Here is a 21,179-nt window from a genome sequence, read left to right as displayed (position 1 = left end):
TAAAGGAAAAACAGGGAGGTGGAAGAGGGTTCCCCCGTCAGCTGCCCCTGCTGAAGTTTGTGAATGGCTTCAACACACTCACACGGAACCTGAGCCCCCAGCAGAGACCACAGCCCAGGCTTTACTTCACAAACCTTTGAACCTGAAGAGCATTGGCCTTTTGAGAGGCTGTTCCTGTGAGAGCAGCAGATACCTCATTGCAGGTGAGGAGGGAAGATCCCTGCCCCCACCCTTGCCAGATGGCCCCATAGGAAATGCTCCAGTGGCCAGTGCAGGGTATTGGGACAGAACAATGCCAAGGCCTGGGTCCCAGGGAAACATTCGTGGACACTTATAAAATGAGTGTCATAGAGCTCCTCCCTCCTGCAAAGGTTTCTCTCTGCCACCTCTGTGACAAGCCACTGGCAGCCACAGCCACTCTTTCAGCCTCACAGAGAAAGGCTCCTCAGGGTCTAGAACAACAACCTCTGGGGTGAAGAGCCCTGCAAATGCCTGGGCAGGCTTCCTGTCCATGTACTGTGGGGGTGAGGTAGGGGACAGAGCCTCTGCCTGCCGCCAGGTTGCAGAGGGAGCTGGAGACTTCAAACCACTCTGAAGAACCTCCCACAATCAAGTCTTCCCCCAAAATCACCTATAAGAGGAAGATTCTTGATAATATCTGCAGGAAAATTAGGTGCCTCGGGCAAATTATTCCAAGTGTCCTGCCAGACGTTACAGGCTTTTATCTTTTTTTCTTAGTTGTGTGAATTTGTCTGATTATACTTCAAGGACAGAGAAAACTGAGTTGATCAGAATCCTTAGTTCTTCACTGTCGTCTGCAGCCACAGTAAGAGCAGGCCGATTTAAATCTTGATTCTTCCATTAGTGGCCACGTGGCTTGGGCAGCATGCTCACTCGGTTCACTGGGAACAAAAAGACACCTGACACCATAAGCCTGTCATAGGATAAAATGACTAAATGTGCAGAAGCCATTCAGAGCCAGGACCTGTGGGTAGTAGATGCTATGTGCTTCTTGTATGGTCATTACTATTGTTTACTTCTCCCCATTTTCCCTGGTCTCTGCTTCCCTTCTCCTCTTGAGGAAACCTGTCTAACTTGTTTGGTATATAATCTGTTGTCCTTGTCGACAGGCTTTCCAAAGTCAGAATGAATGCAGGCCACAGGCCACAGGCCACAGCCACCAGCCTGTGATGCTGTGCTAACAGCTCTCTCAAGCGCTGTATAAACTATGACCAGCTACCCCGGTCACTACACTCCACGCTAGCAATGCAATTTACCCATCACATAGGTTCTTTGTAGGCAGATCACTTTTACTCCTGGTGCACAAGTCTCGATTCTTAGTTACAAACCACAGAAATTGACCTTGGCTGAGAACCTCACAGAAGGCCTGAGCGGGGTGTCCTTGAAGCCACACATCTCTCAGGGACCTGGGCTGAAAAAGGCTGGTCATCTTCTGCCTCCGAAAAGTTCTGGAGACGGATGATGGTGATGGTAGCACAGCAGCATGAACGTACTGAATGCCATTGAACTGGACACCGAAAATGGGTAAGATCATAAATTTGTGTGTTTTACACATTTTTCTAAAGGACGGAGCTATTGATAAAGACAGCAGTGTGCAGGAGCCCCCACAGGCAGTGTGGCAAGTGAGAGAAACCAGACACAAAAGGCCAAACATTGCGTAACTGTGTGAATAAAAAAATTATGGAAAAATCAAAACTACAGGGGAAAATCTGATCGGTCATCTCCAGGCACCGGCGTTATGGGAAAGCTATTGATGCTGAGGTGGTGGGGAGAACTTTTGGGGGTGACGCAAAGGTTCCATATTGTGACTGTGTACAATTGTTTACATTGCTGGTACATGTGCACTTAACATTGATTTTTTTAAATTGTATATAAATTATACTTCAATATGCTGATAAAAGAAACTCATCTAAAAATTGCTGGGAAGGAGGATGTGCTGGGGGGCTCTTCCTGCTCCCCGTTTCCCTGTCCTCTGCCCTGGACCTCAGAGTCTCCACACACCAGCAGTTTCCTGTATGAGAGAAAACATCAGGACTTCCTGAGAAGTGACAAGGCTGCTGAAAAGATGAGATAGGAAGGTAGGTGAGGACAGGTAAGTAAGGGGACGTCTGTCTCAGGCCACTGGACTCGAAGTGAAGCGAAAACCAGAGTGGTCTCCTGTGGAAGCTGTCAGTGGCCTGCGGTCACAGGCTGTGCCTGGTTGGTATTTCTGCCACAGCCTGCTGGAAGCACAGCCCTTCCCAACCCCCACCTATTTGACTGTGCATCCAGAAAAGCAATTCAGTGCTCAAATGAAAATTTCCTTTCTCTCCATTGCATTTCCTTATTCTCTCGCCTTGGGTACTCATCCCAGGCAGGACCAGGCTCTGATGACTTGCTCAGCAGTGCTACCTGGAGGTGCTGGGGGGATGTGGGAGGCAAGAGCCCAAATTGTAGTTACCGCCTTTGTGCTCTGTCAGGTCCCTGATCCCAGCACCACCCTGGGATCTCAGCCCCAGGGCCCCTCACCTTGCAGGCCAGGCTCACTCAGGACTCTTCTCCTTGGCAGCCCTCTTATTGATCCCAGCCAACCGGCTCATGAAAATGAGTTCCTCATCACAGAGACAAATGCAGACTGTTTTAGGCAGCGACCTCATGGAGGGCCCCAGGAAGCACTCTGTTGTCAATGACCCCTCGCTGGCCTCCCCTTGGCTGGCCAGTGATTTTGCAGGCTGGATGACCAATGGCAGTGGTTGAATTACATCTCCCCAAAAGGTATGTCCAGGTCTTAGCCCGCAGAACTGTGGATGTGAACTTATTTGGAAATATGATCTGTACAGATGAAATTAAGCCAAGGATCTAGAGATGAGATCACCTGGTATCCCTACAAGAGAAGGAGAGGGGATCTGAGAAAGGAGACACGGGGAGAAGGCCTGGAGGGGAAGGCCATGGGAGGACAAGGACTGGGTGACGCGTCTACAGCCAAGGAGTGAACACCAAGGAACGAATGAGTTAGGAGAGAGGCAAGGGACAGACTCTCCCTCAGGCTTCCAGAAGGGACCACCTCTGCAGAAGTCACCTTGATTTCAGACATTTTATCTCCAGAACTGTGAGAGAATAGAATAAATTTCTTTTGTTTTGTGGTAACTTTTTAAGGAACCGAATACACCACCTCTCCTGGATCTCAGGATCCATCCTGAAGAAGGCTCCAGAGTGGGGTCAGGGAACAGGTTCTTGGTCCGTCCTACACAGACGAACACTGGCTCTGGGCCATTCCCCAGCTCTTCACCCTCTGCCTCTCCAGTGACATTATGGTGGCAGTGTGGAGGATGGATGTGATGGTCTCCACAGCCCTTCCTGTTCTCAAATATGATGGGTTACCAATTTTAAGAGGAAACAGAAGAGTAAAGTGCTTTTACAAACTTTATTTTTAAGTAGTAGAACTCATTATATCTTAAAAGGAATTTTCTGCTGAATCCTAACCTATGAAAGTGGAGCTCATGTGCTCATAGCATGGTGCCAGGGCTGTCCCCAGCAGCCCAAGATGAGAGGCCTCAAGCCAGCCCCCCCCCCACCTGTTAGCCTCTCTACTTCACTGCAACAACCACCCCTAAACACCCACTTCAGCCCTAAGGTGCTTCCATGAATCCAGGAATGCCAGAAGATCCCGGAGTCCCAGGCTCGGGAGAGTCTCCCCTGCCCTAGGATGCCAGCTCCATCAACAACCTCCAGGTGGCTTCAGACACGTCATTGCTTCTCAGAGCCTCAGTCTTCTCATCTGTAAAATGGGGATTTTAATTTGCATCTCGTCCATTATTTGGAGGGTTACATGAGACACATAAGTGCCTTCAGCAGCCCACATTGTCACTGAGTACCCGAGTTAACATGACTTCCTGTCTCTTCCCTCTTCTCACTCTGTTGTCCCTGGCCCTTCCCTTCTTGTCTGGTAGACCATTTGTTGGACCTGAACCTATGCAGCTTCTTTTTGTGCTAGTCCACTCCATGCATGTTCCTACCTAACTCACAGACGTGCCTTTGCACAAGCAGGTCCTTTAGCTCAGAGTGCTTTTCCCTTTACTTTACTTTACTTTACACACACACACACACATACACACCCTTTACATCCACCTGACAAACCTGTATTCCTAAAACCCTGCAAACAGCACAGTGGAGTTGTTGCTGCTGTGTTTACATACCTTTGTTGGGTTATAATTTTTCATGTGGTGCCTCCTCCCACCCTCTCCTCCTGTTGGCTCCACTGAACTGTGCACACTTCAAAAGCAGGACCGAATGGGCAGGCCCCAGGGTTGACTACTGAGCAGCCACACAACCTCGCTTGTTCACAGAGTTCTGGTTCCTTTTGGGCGGTGGGTGACAATGAATCATGTCTAGTCTGAGCCCTCGAGGAAATTCCCTTCACTTTGCCAGTTATTGGTCCAAGGTGTCATGCAACCCAATTTGGTCAGGGAGCTGTAAGAGGAAGTGGGCTTCCCCCTGATAAGACAGAGACAGGTGCTGCCACCTGAGGACCAGATGCTGGGTCCTGCTGCAGTCACTTTATCACCACAAGGAACCAGAGCAATCTCAGAGACACCAACACATTGTCAAGCCCCTGACACAATTCTGGAATCACTTACTTCCAAGCTTCTTATGTAGTTGGGTAATAATTATCTCTATTGTTTAAGCCACTATAGGTCAGGCATCCTGTTACACACTGTGCCCACCTCACCGCATTTTTACAGAGTAAATGGATTAGTTCATGCCAACCACATGGCCCTAAAGCAGTCTCATCAGCCTCGGCCACCCTGCTGGTGCCTCCACACCCACACTAGGCAGCCCACAGAGCCTTCAACTCCTGTCTCAGGCACCAGTGCAGGTCTTTGGCACTGACCACATGGATCTCATTGCTGACCACTGAGTGAAAGCACCAAGCTCTGGGCTGCCTCCTTGTCCACATCTGTGACAGAATAGCCTAACATTTTATCACTGTTATGACCGTGTGAAGATGTGTAAAAGACCCAGCGTCTGAGTGTCACCATGTTTGACACAAGTCAAGGATATTACGAACTTGACTGGAAGGTAGTCTCATAAGCATTTATCTCTTGTTATGTTTTTCCCTTTTCTGCTGCTTTTTTTAAAATAAGCCCAATTCACCTTAAACGGTGGCCATCAGAGTCCAGGGTTATGCCCTACACAACACAGCCAAGCCCTGTGACTCCAGCCTGCACAGAAGGCAGTTTCCAGGTGGAGATTGTGCCTCCCTGAACAGAGGTCACCACACTCCACAGGCTGCTGGGCAATTGTCCACTTGCCTCCCACCCCAGGGCACCTGACCTTGTGCATTGGACATATAGCTACTCTTGTCCACAGATGAGGGAATCTTGGCAAATGTGCTTTAAGTAAGAGGGAAGGGGAAAGAACTAAGAGTCACAAGCCCCGGGGTGGTTTGGTACTCACTTGTCAGTGACAAACCAGGCCACTTTTCAGGAAGTGGAGAGGGGGTAGATCTCACAACATCCCCCAAGCCTCTTTCTTGTGTGAAAGAGGAGCTTGAGCTACATGCCCACTAATACCCTGTGAATTTGAAAGCTGACTCCAGCACCTGCTAATTTTCTGACTTTGGGCTGGTTATATCTTTAACCTCCAGAGTTACAGTTTTTTAATCTATAAAATGAGTATGACAAGAGTCCTGACTTTGTATAGTTTCAAAAGAACACATAAGAAGCCCCTAGCACAGAGGGGCCACAGAACAGGTTCCTGCATGGATGCTCTGTTATCACTTCTAGTTTTAGGAGCCTCAGGCTTGTGACAGAATTGAGAACAGGCCAACACTGTCACTTTTTAAACTCCAGGGTCACAGAATGCTATGCCCCCTGGGGCTAATCACAGATAAATCTGCCTTGGAGTCCTGACCCCTGACTCCTGTGCTATTGCCCAGACCAACTGCCTCCCGGTTAAGTGAGTTAAAAAAAAAGACATCCAGGTCAGAGCCATAATTACAAGTGACTAAGGGCCTTGATTGAAACAGCAAGCTTTGGCTGATCAATGCTTCCATTTATTTCAAAGAGAAGGAAGGAGAGTTTCAGAGGGCGTTTGGAATTGGGAATGGGTCTCAGGTTCTCAGCCTGAGTGCTGGTGAGTGCTGACAGCAGCTCCACACTCACAGCAGGAACCCCCCGAGCCCTCCCCCACAGAAAGGAGAAGCCACTCCAGTGGAATCCTTCCAGGCCCCGATGACTCCCCAGCTGGGAAGTGTTGGGCTGCCAGATTTCTTGAGGAGATTTCCAGTGAGATCTCAATAGTAAGCCAGCCTTCTGTTTTCCTGTTCTGGAAACCAAGACCATCTGACATGACAGAACTTTATCTTCTCAACTCTTTCTCCTAGAAAGCTATTCTGCAACCAAACAAATGTTCATGTGCTATCTTCATGGCTTACATTAAGCCCCCACATGATGAATGCATTGCCAGGAGCCCAGAAATCAGAGCTCTAGGAGTTCCCAATACTCAATTCATACACACCCAACCCAACCACACGTGGCATACACCCTCCCAAAGCAGCCTGTGTCCTGTCCAAGTGCCTGCAAATGGACATGAATATTTTTGTGGTTTTTCATACTGAGGCTCAATTCTGGTTTGCAGTTTCCAATGGGTTTCATTTCGCATATCTCCATATCTGTCCTGCAAAGGAGGAACAAGAGAATTGCTTCAAAGGGAGAAACTGACAGCTTATAAATCACTACTGTAAAAACTCTGGATTATTTGAAGCCAATTTTTAAATAAATTTTCATGATGAACATCCTTGTGCATGCACAAATACACTTATCTGGCTGCTTGCTTTTTGGAAAGCTGTGGCAAAGAGATGCTCACTTGCACTGCTCTACATCATGTTCCTCCTACATGTCACCTAGGGTGATGCCACATGACTGGTGCTGGCCAATGAGATGGGAGCAGAAGCCTCTTCTTTCATTTCCTGAGAGTTGAGAACTGCTGTAACTTGTCATCTCTTCTTTTCCTGTCTTGGAGGCCTTCATCTCTCTCATCTTCTGCTGGTGGTGCAGTTGCAGGTTGGAGAAGGGCCACCTGACCCACATCTGACTCTGTGAGTTACAAACCCGCCAAGTGGCGATTTGTCTACTGTTGCCACTGGCAGTAGTAACCCAAACAATATAGGATCAGTTTTCAGACATTCCTCAGAAGTCAGTCGTTCACTTTTAGCCCGTTGCGTGTTCTTGGAAGTAGGCTATTGGTGCAGTTCATTAGTCCAAGCTCACTTCTCATGCTTGCATGGAACCCTGACTATGGGCAGGCACTTCTGGGCTTCAGATTATGGAGCTGCCCTAAAGATGGCATAGTCTACTGGGATAAGACTGGCAAATAGGCAGCGAGCACTCCAGAATACATCTGTGAAGACAGCGTGAGCAAAATCATTAGTTGTGAGGATTTGTCTCAAAGCTCTTGTTTCAGCAAATTCAGAGCAGTCATAGGTGCTGACAGAAAATACAGGAATCAAAGAATATACTTTCTTTGATCAGACTTAGTTGAACAGATGTTTCAGTGAATCACCTTCAATCAGACCATTAATTGATTCTTTAATTCTTCATCTAATGAGCGCATACTGACCCAGGTCCAAGCCGTGTGTGAAACTGACCCCACCCCAGGAAACACACAGTCAAGTAGAAGTACAGCAACAAACAAACTCAGGAAAGTGTTCATTCTCTCAAGTCATAAAGTGAAAAAATGAAAGCAGGCTTGAAGCAGGCATTTGTACCCACTAGGTTGTTTAAAAAAGTATTTATATAAAATGTATGTATTGGTTTGTTAGGACTGCCATAATAAAGTACCACAGACTAGATGGCTTAAACAACAGAGACTGACTTTCTCACAGGTGTGAAGGCTGGAAGTCCAAGGTCAAGGTATCAGAAGGGTTGTTTCCTTCTGAGGGTTGTGAAGGACAATCTGTCCCCTCTCTTTGCCTCTGGTGACTTGCTAAAATCTTTGCTTGGCACATAGATATTTCACACCTATCTCTGTCTTCATCTTCATAACATTCCCCGTGCATGTGTACCCATCTCTGTGCCCAAATTTCTCCTTTTTATAAGGACACCAGTCATACTGGCCTAGGGACCACAAGGACCCAGTACAACCTCATCTTAACTTGATCATCTACAAAGACCCAATTTTCAAATAAGGATATATTTCATAAGTCCTAGGGGTTAGGACTTCAATATCTTTTGGGGGAACGCAATTCAACTTCTAATGATACCCAACACTGACAAGTTTGGGTAAAACAGTTCTGCTTGTACAGTCATGTTTATCACAGTGAAAACAGCTACAAAATATTAGGGAAGTGATATGGTAGGCATAGCACTAATTACCAGGAAGAAGACCCATGGTTATTACTTAAACCTTCTGTGTGGGTCAAATCTGAGTGTTATTCTTCCTAAGAGTGACAGAGGGAGTAGAAAGTACTCAAAACTACAGGGCTGCAAAAAGTCTTCTGGGTCCAAGTCATTTCAATTATATTTCAATATATCTGTATATTATAGTCACATACACTCATCCTCAGGCCCCCAAATGTTCATTTTCTACTCCTGCTAGGAGAACTTTACAGGGAAAGATAGAGAAGCTGAAACCTGTAGGTACAAATAGGATTGCTGAAGCATAATTTTTATTCCCAAACTAGAAACAGAGAGCCATTTATTTATTCAGCTAATATTTACTTAGCACCTTTTCTCTGTAGGGCATTGTGCTAGTGTCTGGGGTTGCAGTGGCAAAAATCAGTCTGGTCTCTATTTGCGAAGAGCCAAAAGTCCCAAGTGGTGAATGTTTTAATAAACTATAGTCTTAATGTGTTGAATAACAGGCAGGCATTAAGTGGTAATTAAGAAAGGCATAAATTCCATTTAAAATTCATAAAAGTCAATTTAGAATGGCACAGACACTGTACTTAACTATACTCACTGTTTGAAATATGTGTGCTGGCTGACTTTTGTCTTTTAGTTCACTTCTATATGGATGCCACATAGAACATGCTCAATAAAAACTCATCAAACTGAATGGATATAGTAAGGACTGGAAGGTTATACACAAAACCAAAAAACTAAAAAAAAGAACAAGAAAGACCATTGTTGTACTTGGGTAATGGAATCATGAATATGTTTCCCTCTTTTTTTTCCAAATATTTCTTCTATATAGTTGTTTCTACAGTTTGTTTTAAAAATAAGCTAATAAATTTAAAAAGAGCATCTTAGATGCCTTAGAACTCATATGCTAAGGGAAGAACAATCTTAAGAATATTAAAAATAAAAGAACTTTGACTGTGGGATGTCCCCAGGGCCAAGAGGCTGTGGGACTTGACTTTTCTCTCTTGGCCACGTCTACTCTTCATTGTTCCAGGGCTAAAGGGACTAGACAAGCAGGAGGCTAACGCCAAGATCCAGGTGAGACATGGGGAGGGTCCAAACTAAGACAGTGATGTGGGTGGCAAGGAGGAACTGATCTGAGGGAATTTCTCATCTTCTACGCCAGATGTCTCCACTCCAATTTCGCTGCTGTTGCACTGGCTTCTGGCCTGTTTTCTCTGCTTTTCTAGGAGAGGAGTGACACTTGTTTCCCACTTTTGGGTGACTTCTAGACAAATTTAGAAAAGCTTGTCTTGGAAAAGTTCTGGTATGGTCAATCAGCTGAGACAGGAAGACAAAATTTCAACTTACCCTGGCAAAACGTATCTACACAAATGAAACCCAAAATGAACGCTTCGTGTCCAATGGCCCTCTGCAAGTCCCTTTACTTTGACTTGACAGCTCCCTGCCTCAATCTCCCCACTATCCATAACCAGCCCATCCCCCAGCCTTATCGAGTCTACCTAAAAATGTATGTCTTAGTCCTTCTATTCTCTCTCCTCTAGAGCCACCATCTGAATCCAAGGCCCCCAAAACTTCTGCCCGGTCTCAATGCTTCCACCCCTGGCCTCCCTGATCCATTCTGTACACAATAGCCAAAGAGATCTTTTTAAGAACATAACTCAGGTGATGTCACTCTGCTTTAAGTCACCTTCAATGGGATGAAATACAGAATCCTCTATGTGAACTGTGCACCTCCCCACGGGCAGCCCCTGCCTGCCCCTGAGCCCTTCTCTTGACAATAGACTCACTGACTTGCTGACTGCCTTCTTTCAAGTTCTCAGATGAGGCTAGTTCTTTCATGCCTCAGGGCCTTTACCAATACCATTCTTCCTGCCTGGAATGTTTGCCAATCCACTCTTTGCCCAATTAACAGTAATTCATTTTTAGCTCTCAGCTTAAAGTTATCTGCTTAGAAGGATCTTTTCTAAACTCTTCATACAGGTTAGAAACCCCTGCCATGCTCTCTAACAGTGCTCAGTATTTTCTTTCATATAGTTACCTGAATATTTACATTTCTTGTGTATCTATGTGATTACTGGTTATTGGCTTAATGTCTGCCTCTCCCACTAGTTTATAACTTCTCTGAGGGCAGAGGCCAGGTCTGTCTTGCTCACCTCTGTGTACCCACCCCAGTGCCTGCCAAGGGTCTTGGTTCACGGTGAGCCCTCCACACGTAGTTTTCAAATGAATAATGAAATGAACAAACCCAGATATCAGTTAAATCAAAAGACTTATTTTCTGATTATGCCCTTCATCTTTAAATCCAAATTTATTCAAGAGTTAAATAATGAAGAAATGCACTGAGATTTTTTTCACTAACACAGAGGATGCATTTCAAGGACATACTTCTTGGTTTGACAGTTTTTTGCCAGAAGTAGAAATATAACAGCCATGGAAGTGGCCCAGGGTGCCAGATAAGGAATTGTCTTGAAAACATCATTAAATACTTTATAAATTTGGTTGTTTCAGACTGCGAGGGATAAAGGCATGCTCAGTTTGTCTCAGTTAATGAAGGTCTATCAGTCAGGACTCTTAATACTGTATGTGACAAAGGACCCGTCTCAAGCTGCCTTCAACAAGAGAGCAGATTTATTGGCTTCATAACTGAGAAGCCCCCAAACAAAACTGCCTTTCTTTGGGAGAGGCTCGATGCTGTGGCCTCATAATGACACCGGGGCCCCAGTTCCTTTCCGTCTCTGACCTGCCACTGCCATCCATGGGTTGCTTTGTCCTTTGCACATGGTCACCCTGCTTCCCATTTCATGGAAACAAGAGGGCTGCAGCTGTCCAGATCTCACATGCGCCCCCACTCCTGAGTGAGATAGGAGAGTGGCTGGCTGTCTTCCAGAAGCTTCTGTAGCAATTCTTGAATCTGACTGATCAGCAGACTCCTATGACAAGCTGATTCCTAGCACCCCACCCCAAAATCTCTACCTCCAGACCTAGTATATCTGCTGGATAGCTTGAGAATCTGTAATTTTTGAAAATTTTTACAGAAAATTATAAAGAAGAAACCAAAATCATTCCATAATTCTGTTACTCAGGAGATAATTATTGACGTTTCCAGTGAAAGTCACCAATGCACAAAGAAAATCAGAGTATAGAATGAAATGTTAAAGTTTCTCTTTCCATCCTTTCCCCCAAAGGAGTCACTGTTATCAGTTTTTGTATAGTTTCCATTAAAAAAGAATATGTGGCCCTGGCCACATGGCTTGGTTGGTTGGAGCATTATTCCATGCACTGAAAGGTTGCAGGTTCAATTCCTGGTTGGGGCTCATGCCTACATTGCAGGTTTGATCCTTAGTTGGGGCACATACGGGAGGCAAGTGATCAATGCTTCTCTCTCACATCGACATATAAGTGCGGGTCTCTTTCACCCTTCTTTTCTCTCTAAAAGTCAGTGCAAACATGTCCTCAAAAAAGATTTTAATGCATTTTCAAAATACAAAGTATATCATTTTAAAAATTTGATGGAAAAGGGGTCATCCTAATTATAGTCTTCTTCTTGTCATCACCACACAGTGTAACCCAGAGACTGTGCTATATTAGCAAATGGAGTTCCTCTTAAACCTTTTTAAAAGGTGTAAGGATATGACCACAGTTAACAGGTTCTCTGTTGCCAGGCATTTATGTTGTTTGTTATACAAACAATGTCACAGTGATCCTTCTTCATCTATCTTGACCTTCTGTTGTGGGAGGAGGCGCCAGGCTGGCTCTGAACAGTGGGATTGCTGGGTCAAGAGCCATGCACATTTAAATGATGCTGATATAGATTGGCCTTCTCGTGAGTGCCACTACTCCAGTCTCATTTGAAACTTCACAAATGCTGCCTTTAATTACACATGGGTTTATACAGTGATTCTGTTACCAAACTAACATAGGGGTTCGGCTGCCCTCCACTACCAATAGGCAAATCCCAGAGGCAAAAATTGATGAGAAAGGAAAGAGATCTTTATTCAAAAGCTGCACAGTCTGAGAGAACAGCAGATTCTTGTCTCAAAGCCCATCCCCCTCTGGGAAACCCAGAGAAAAGCCCAGCCATCCTCAGCCAGACCAAAACCAAACACAGCATCCAGAGTTCCTTCTCCCATTCCAAGTACCAACCTGTGGGAGCCACCGGTGGCCTCTGAGTGCTCATCCAGGCAGCTCAGCTTTTCTCCCAGCCACGGTCAGGCTTCAGGTTCCTTCCTTAGAACCCACGTGTGGGGCCAGCACCACCACTGGCCTTTTAGGTTCCAGGGCCAAAAGGCACCACAAATACACCAGCCTGTACATTCATGAAGTAGGCAAGAGATATGTCCCTTCCTTCCCTTGGGTTTATATTCATTTTCCCATGTGGACCAGACTATGTGCTTTCTCAGCCCAAACTTCCATGTGCACCAGGAGGGTCCATCCTCCAACCAATCCCTTCTTTCCCCCCTGCTAGACTGACAGGTTTCTTTGATACATCACCTCCTCCTGCCACCATTCTGACATCTACGGTGCACGTGCTTGCCTTCCCCTGGTCCCACCCCCAATTAGGTACTGGAAGGGGGTAAGAAGGCTTCCCCTCCCCCAATTGTCTGGCTAACCTGGCACTCACTCAGTGCAATGCTTCCTCCTGCTGCCATCTTGCCTGGAGGCAGGGGATCTGCTGCCTGGTATCAGTATGGGGAGGGGGGCGAGCTCTGGGAACCTGTGCTTTTCAAAACTCATTACATGATTCTGGAGAACCACTGCCCCACCATGTTTCACAGGCACTACTGAAGCTGTGCTTGTCCCTCCCCACAAGACTGTTAAGGGGTTGCTCTCCCCCCATTCTCTTGCCAGCACTGGATATGATGAAACTTTACACGATTTCCCAATCAGATTCAGGAAAAGTGGCCTGGCATGGTTCTGATTTTATTTCCTCACTTGTGAATAAAGTTGAACACTCTTTGTATGTTTATTGGTATTTCCTTTTCTTGCTCCGTCACTTCATTTATTAGGAGTTCTTTGCAAATTAAAAACATCAGTGTTTGAGTATCTGTGTTCCAAATATTTTTCCCTTGTTTGGTATTTCTCCTGACTGGTTTCTGAGTCTCTTTGTTTGTTTTAGCTATAAAGAAGGTTTTTGTTTTGCTCTGTTCTGATGTGGGCAAATTTTTAAATCTTGTGCCTTTATGATTTCTAGAGGAATCAATTTTCTAAAACTTCTCAGGTACCAAGTCTGTGAGTTCCTGCCTTCCGGAATCAGAATCTAGCCCCTGCCATTAGGGGGTTTACAACTGCATGGGAGACAGAAGGCTATACACAGAGAAGAATGATGGATAAAGGGCATCCAGGAGTTTGATAGGAGGGATGCGCTGGCCTGCTTGGCCCAGCCCACAGTCCCCTCCTAGGGGACTCCCACTGCAGATCCTTGTTGTGGGGAGTGAGATATTCCCTAAGGCAGAAAAAAGCCAGCCACAGAGTAGAGGGGGAGGTGGCCAGGTTGACCATGCAGGGCAGCAGAACCAAGGCCTCCAGGATGACTCACAGGATAGGCAGCCCCAACCCAAGGTCTCAGAACTGCCTCAGACCCCATCAGTCCCCGCCTACCCTCCAGTGCCCAGAGGTCTGGTGTGGGACTGGCACGCCTACCTCTGGTCATGCCATGGGGTGGAGGTTCCTTTCCTCCTTAGGTCTTGCCCAAACTTCAATAAGTAAACCATAAGAGTACTTGAGGCACTTTCTGCTTCTTGCCATCCAAAGATCCTGATTAATGTGGAGCTATAGGAATTCAGAGAATAGCTAGATCTCCATGGACCTGAGTGGGAAGGGGTAGCATAAAGTGGAGAAAGCCCGAGAGATTTCTAGTGTGGGGTCTCTGGAGGGAAAAACCTGTTTTCACTCAGCTCTGTTTCCCCTATTTAGACCTGTATCTTGAATAAATGAGTCAATCAATCAATGAGAAAGGATTTGAGTTGGGTTTGCAAAGACTAAGGGTGAGAACCACTTCTTTCTTTTAGTAAGTGCTCAGTAGTGTTGATCTGAACTGCCAGATGAGGTGAGGGCGAAGGAGTGCACTCAGGTGCAGAGGTGAGAGTGCATTGCAAAGGCCCGAGCAGTGCACGACTGTGGCAGCTCCAACCCCAGTGCCTGCTGCCAGAGGAGAACCTCAGCTCTCCCACAGTTTGTGTCACTTCGTGGACAGGGAGTCCCTGAAGCCAGGAGCACAACTCCACTAGGATTTTTACTTTAATTGTGTAGAGTCACTTGAGCAAACAGTTCCTCCAGGTGCCTCCTGAAAAGTGTGTCCCAACTCTAACTTTCAGTTTTCCATACCCCTAAAAGCCAACTCATTAGAACTCTGTACTCTCAGGAAAATGGGGGCCCTTATTAGGAAGAAAGATCACCAATGCTTCCGAGTTTTCGCTCATGAAGAAAAGAGATTGATTTCAGAGCACTGGGGTGTCTTCCCTGACTCATGGCTATGTCCACCTGCAGTCAGAATCCTTTAATAAAAAATGAGTTACATTCAGCACATTCCAAAGAATATTTTTATATGATTATAAATCCAGTAATATTATATTAGTATGAAGCATAATAGTAAAACCCACCACCCACCTTGAGACCTGGAGTCTTAGCAAGACCACTAACACTGCCTGTGCTCAATTCTCTGCTGGTTTAGGTGTAATTTCAGCATGCGTCCTTAAGATTGACTCTTTTCTCCATTTGAGTCTAGTCTTCCTGAGGCTCAGGAATGCCTTCGCACTCCAGCTCTGCAGCACGTGGGCCGTTTCCACCACAGCACTAATGACACAGTGAAAGCATGAGAAGAAGGAGTATGCAACGACAAATAACAGACTACTCAGGATCTTGAAACCAATAAGTAAAACTATTCTGTACTGTTTTAATCACGGTAACTCATATGCATGGCCTTTTATTCTTGCTTCTTTTAATTTTGACACAAATATGCAAATATGTGCTAATAGTATAGCTAAGCAGATTATTCATTGCATTTGAGGAAGCACTCCAGCAAATTTTAAAATATGACCACAGTTCTGTCAAAAACTTCCAGCAATGAACTGAGAAACAGTGGGCAAAGTCTCCTAAATGCACAGTCACCATGGCCCTAGAAACACAGCTGTCAGAGAATGTTCATGAATGTGTGCCAAGAGCTTCAGAAAGACATGAATATCCACCCCCCCAGTTCCTTCTGAGCCTTCTGGATTCAGATCAGAGCCTGGATTCCTGCACCTGCCAAGGACCCAAGGGGGGCTGGGCCAGAAGACCTTTATTCATTCCCAGGCTCTCCAAAAAGACAAGGAAGGTATAGCTGCTGTCCATGTGAATTTTCATGTGCTTCCTCACACTGATATTTCCATGACCCCACTGAAGCCAGGACCCACAAGGTTCCATCACTGACCAGTGTTGGAGTCAAGAAACTCCATCCAGCAACCCAAGTAACTTCAAAATTATTGACGTTCTTTTTCTTAAACTCAGTAATAGAGATACTTGGCCTACAGCAGGATTCTTAAAAATCTCCTTTCCTTTCCTATCTAGTTTCCTTGATCTCCAGCATCTTTCTCCTCAAATTGTCCTGAAGAACTCATCTCCAGCCATAGGATGAGCAAGCACAAACACACTCTGATGATGGCCGAGGCCAGCCAGGTGCCTATGGTGAAGAGCCCTCTGCGATGGGCAGGGGCAGGTTGGGCACTCATAGGTCATTTCCATCCCATCCCCACTGTTACTTTTCATCAATGTGTCGTACCAGGAGCCTGTGCAGCGGGGTCAGTGTGGCGGTGGTCCATCGGTCTGCAGAGGGTACTCCAGCCACAGACTGACAGGTTGTTTAGACCCGTGTGATATTGGAATGCAACAAGTTAGGCAGCAGTGGGGCTCTCTCCACATTTGTGAGGAAATCTTTCTGTCTCCAGAGGTGTAAAGAATCATCAGATCTAAGCTTGAGTGTCAAGGTCGTCAATAAAAGAACCACCAGCAGATATGATTTTTATAGATCTGAGAAATACAGGGCCATAGCCAAGTTTCCTTTAGCAAGCGGTTACTCCCACCAGCCACCCCCACTGCTGCTGTCTCCCACTTTGTGCCCCCCCTTTCCCATCGTGCCTTATGAAGACAATTTCCTGAGGAGGGCTCAGAATAAACACTTGAATTGATTTTTTTTAATGCATGGGCTGGCCTTAAATGAAGACTTCTTGTCCTGTTGTTACTCCACCCACCTATATAGCTCATACCCTCTGCCAGGTTTCCTAGGTCCATTGTAAGAGGTCGGTGCACAGAAGGCAAGTTTCACGGAGATAAGGTGAGAGGGGCTGTGAAGAGAGACTCCCTCCTTCTCACCATGGGATCTGACCTTAACTGATTGTTCTCTCCTCAAAGACAACTGCTCCAGCCCAGCTTCCCATGCTGAGCTAATCAGGAGTCCAACCACGATTTGGGGACTGTCAAAGCAAGACCTGCATACCTGACACAGACAATTAACATAAGTCAAGGCAACCCCACCATGCCATGTCTCCCTCTCAGGATAGCTCATCAGGGCTCTAGCAGAAGCAGAGGTGCCCCGCTCCCAGCTGTGCTATTGCGGGGAGCAGGTTGTTGTGCTGGGGACTCCTGACATTAGGCTGGAAGCTATCATTACCCAGGGTATAATTTGGTTGCTAAATGGATTGTTTACAAAGGTGTGCATGATGAAATAACAGGCAGGGCAGAGATACAAAGCCTGTTGGGAGGAGGCAGGCCCTCATTAATGGCCACGCCTCCCCCCCAGACCCTACCTGCCAATTGTGGCCTCTGCTGCACTGCAGACTCTGACCTAGCTGAGTCACCTGGGCCTCAGCTCCGTGACGTTTGGAAATATCTGGCCTTCCTCCCTCAGGTATCAGCAGGTAATAAACCCCAGAGGAAGCACACTCCCCTTGGCACAGCTCAAGAGGTGGTGCTCTGCTGAGCCCCGGGCGCCAGGATTAGCCTGGATGGGAAATGAGTCAGAGGGAGCCACAGTGATCCCATCTGCCAGAAGGAGAGGTCAAGTCACAGGGCTCAGTCCAGAGAGTTGATCTGGGGTGTCCTTACAAAGGGTTCAGATCTGGAACATGAGCTACTTTGTACTTGTATCCACAATTGAAGTAAGGGACTTGGAGCCATTCCACTGCAGGGAACTTACGGAGAAGGGGCTGAAATGTCAAAGACTTTCTGAGATCAGAGGAATGACTTGTCTAAAACAAGATGACCCCCTGACTGCTGTGGCTCAGTGGGTTTGGTGTTGTCCCACAAAGTGAAAGGTCACCGGTTCAATTCCCAGCCAGGGCACATGGTTCGATTCCCACCTTTCTGATGAGGTGGGCTGTTTCAGTCTAGGCTAGCCCTTAACAGGAGCTGGGATCTCCAAGGACGCCCACCACTACCAGCTGGAAAGGAGCAGAGGAACTTTTCTCTCCTCCAGCCCATGGCCAAGCCCAGCTGGAAGCAGTGGGGCAGGAGATCTGGGGGTCCAGGTCCAGACACTGCCTGGGGAGAACAGCTTCTGGGGCACTGAGCAAAGTAGACAAAGGCTGAGAATGAGATGGGAGCTGGGGGACCAGGAAACCGTCCAACACAGATGGTAAAAGCGGAGCCAGTATTGGAAACGAGTGTAGCACCCAGTTTTTCCCTGTGAACATAAGGATGCAGAGCACTTGGTGTGGAAAAGTGAGTCCAACAGGACATCAGACTCTGCAGGCTGGGGGCCATCCAGGAGAACATTTTCAAGTGGTACATAAACCTCCTATTGTCCTTTCTTACCATCCTCCAAGCCCAGAGGAGATGTGGCTGCCAGCAAGGGTCCCCCAACCACCCACCTGCAGTCCCCCAGGAGAACAAACGAATGTGAGTCTGGGAATCACACTCACAGCTTGACTGTGGTGGCCTGGAGAATCTGACATCATTAGCATCCATTTCACAGACCCTTTTCATCTGAGAACAGCCACAGAAGATGCCTCACTTTTCAGATGGAGTAAAAAATACAAATAATCATTACCACTTCAGCTTGACTCAGTTAGGATGCCTAGATTACAGAGGGCTCCTTACCACCAAAAAGCAAACAGACGAACAAACAAACCCTACTTTTCCATTAGAATCAGAGCAGTTAGTTTCTTTTTGATTGAAGGAAGCCAGTCAAGCACGACTGAATGCACCCTCTAGTGGCCACCAGCCTGTACTGTGGTTTTAATCCTTCTTGGGCCTTTTCTTGTAAAGAGCTGGTTTCATACAGAAACAGGAGACTTGAAAGAGAAAAAAAAATGGCCTCTATAATAGACATTTTCAAAAGTGGTTGAGCAATAAAGACTTCCCATTTATTGGACTTTGCACATGATTTTTCTTGGGCCAAACCAAAAACTCATGACTCTTAAAAACAATGAATAAGCAGAGGACAGAGTATTTGGGCAATTTTCTCACGGCTGGCTGTCTTTAGGAAAGAGGTCTGCGTGCACACATAAAAAGCTGCCTTATTTGCATGTGGAAGAGCAGTGTGTATCTTTCTGGATGGGGCATCATACTTGAGCCCTTGTTATGGGCTGAATTTTGTCCCCCCAAAATATTAAAATGAAGTTAGAATATGACCTAACATCCAGTACCTCAGAATGTAACCGAATTTGGAGATGAAGTAACTAAAATGAGATCTTTGAAGTGGGCCCTAGTCCATTCTGACTGGTGTCCTTACAAGAAAAGGAAATGTGGACACAGACCGCACAGGCACAGAGGGAAGGCTGCGGGAGGCCACGGAGAGAAGACGGCCATCTGCAGCCCGCCGGTAGAGGCCTCGGCAGATACCAACCCTCAGTCTTGGACTTCCAGCCCCCGAACTACGAGACAACAAATTTCTTTTCTGTAACACCCCCGTCCAAGGTATTTTGTTATGGTGACCCTAACATAGCACCTGAACTTTTTCCTCCAGAAGCTGGGAAAATTTTAGGACACGGGAAGGGAGCCTGGTCACACTGACGGTGAGGATGCGGGCCGCCTCCTTTCATTTCACACACAGGGAGTCCTGACCCCTGCAGTGCTGGGCGGCAGTTCCGGAACCCCCTATGCCCACTCCTCACTCCCCTCAATACAGGAGAGAGTAAGAGTTAAACCTCTCCTGAAACTAGGCTCCTGGCTGCAGGTTAAGGGGAACCGAGACCCTCTCTCCACAGGGGAAGTGTGACTCACAACGGGGTGTGTAAGCGTTGGCAAGTTACTGGGCCTCTGTGAGCCCTGACTTTGTCCTCTGCAAAATGAGGGTGAGGGGTGGCCAAGAAAATGAAATGTGCTCATTTGATCTGAGACTTAGCACAGCTTCTGGAGCAGAACTGCTAGTTCTCCGCCAGCCACTCGTGAGTGGGGACATGAACATTAGAAGCCCCATGCTTGGAGGCCATTCAAATCTCCTCGTTCGCCCTGGGCCACAGTCCCCAGTGCACACCCCAGGGGGAAAAATCAAGTTTAGGAAATTGCTTCTAGTGATTTTTGATTTCAAGAACCCCAATGAAAGGTAGATCCCCTATTGAGGATAGGAGCCTTTGGCTAGGCATTTAGAAACATGATATTTTTTTTTTGAGTTTTATATTTTTATTAAATTTTTCCCATTACCGTTTAGTCCCTTGTACATCCTCACCCCCGCCACACCCCCGCCCCCCCACACACCCCTGCCTCGCCACCTCCCCTTACCCCCCTTGCCCCCCCATCCCCGCAATCACCACACTGTTGTCCCTGGCCAAGAGCCCTTTTTCCTTTTTGCCCAATCACTCCACCACCTACTCCCCGCCGTCCCCCGCCTCCCACCCACAAACAGGATTTTTCTTTTTAAAGGCAAGGAAGTACAGGGCTGCAGCTGGTGGACATGCAAAGGGCATCCGCACGGGGCCAGTCTCCGGCTACCACAGCGCCAAGTCAGCCACTTCCAAGTGTGACCAAAAATCAAGTCAGTCCGGTTCCTCTGCGCAGGGGCCACATGGGTCATCGACGACTCTGTGACCCGCCCACGGAACTCGTCCCTTTCCCCCTGCCCCGGCACATACTGCCTGGCAACGCGCCATCTCTCCCGGGCAGTGAGGGCAGCGGAGCCCAAGTTGTCGCCTTCAGCCCGGCTCTGCAGCAGACCCCGCGCCTCTGGCGGCATCCACGCGCTCGGGTTGCAGAGCCGAGGCTGGAGACAGCCCACTTTGTCATCGCAAGCCTCAGTCTCCTGGTAGCGAGTGTAATGCACAAGGCGCGTCCCCACGCGGCTGCCACATCCAGGTGCTGATGCCCCTGACCTGCCCCCTCCGTCCCGCTCTTCACCCGCGGGTACCCCAGACAGAAACGACGGCTCCCCCTGGTGGACAACAGCTCCCTAACGCCGCCCAGGCCATTTCAAGTTTGTCATCTTCAGTGGTCTGGGGGTGGGTGGGATTTCCCATTGCGGGCCTCAGAGGAATTGGGATGTAAAGGAACAGAAATGCAAGAAAAATGGCAAATGGATAAGGCCGGAAAAGTACGGAGAATGCTATGCAGCTGAATATGCTCTGAACCAAATAGCCACCTGTCCCTGCAAATAGGAGCAACGGCTTCTCTCCTGGAATCTCGTAGACTTTAACAAGGAACGAATGCATTACGAACGCACTGGTTTTCTTAAATATATTGAACATAATGCACTGAATTTCACAAAGATTTCTCTGAAAAAAGAAAGGACTGCATAATGTAAGGCCAATGAATAAGAGAGTTAAATTAAAGCATCATAAACTTTAATGTTTATTTAGTTAGTGTGATGGAAAGAGAACTCGTGAGTAAAATGTCTTTATTCAAACA

General features: G+C 47.0%; 1 pseudogene; it reads right to left on the bottom strand.

Annotated features, from left to right (window-relative positions):
• The window catches only part of LOC112323148 (14-3-3 protein beta/alpha-like), a 78,604-nt pseudogene extending 58,093 nt beyond the window's left edge, over positions 1 to 20,511 (bottom strand).
• Positions 20,512 to 21,179: the final 668 nt, after the last annotated feature.

This window comes from Desmodus rotundus, chromosome 3, assembly GCF_022682495.2.
Source record: "Desmodus rotundus isolate HL8 chromosome 3, HLdesRot8A.1, whole genome shotgun sequence".
NCBI classification, from domain to species: Eukaryota; Metazoa; Chordata; class Mammalia; order Chiroptera; family Phyllostomidae; genus Desmodus; species Desmodus rotundus.
The sequence above is the reverse complement of the archived record's forward strand: the minus strand, read 5'-3'. Positions and strand labels throughout refer to the sequence as shown.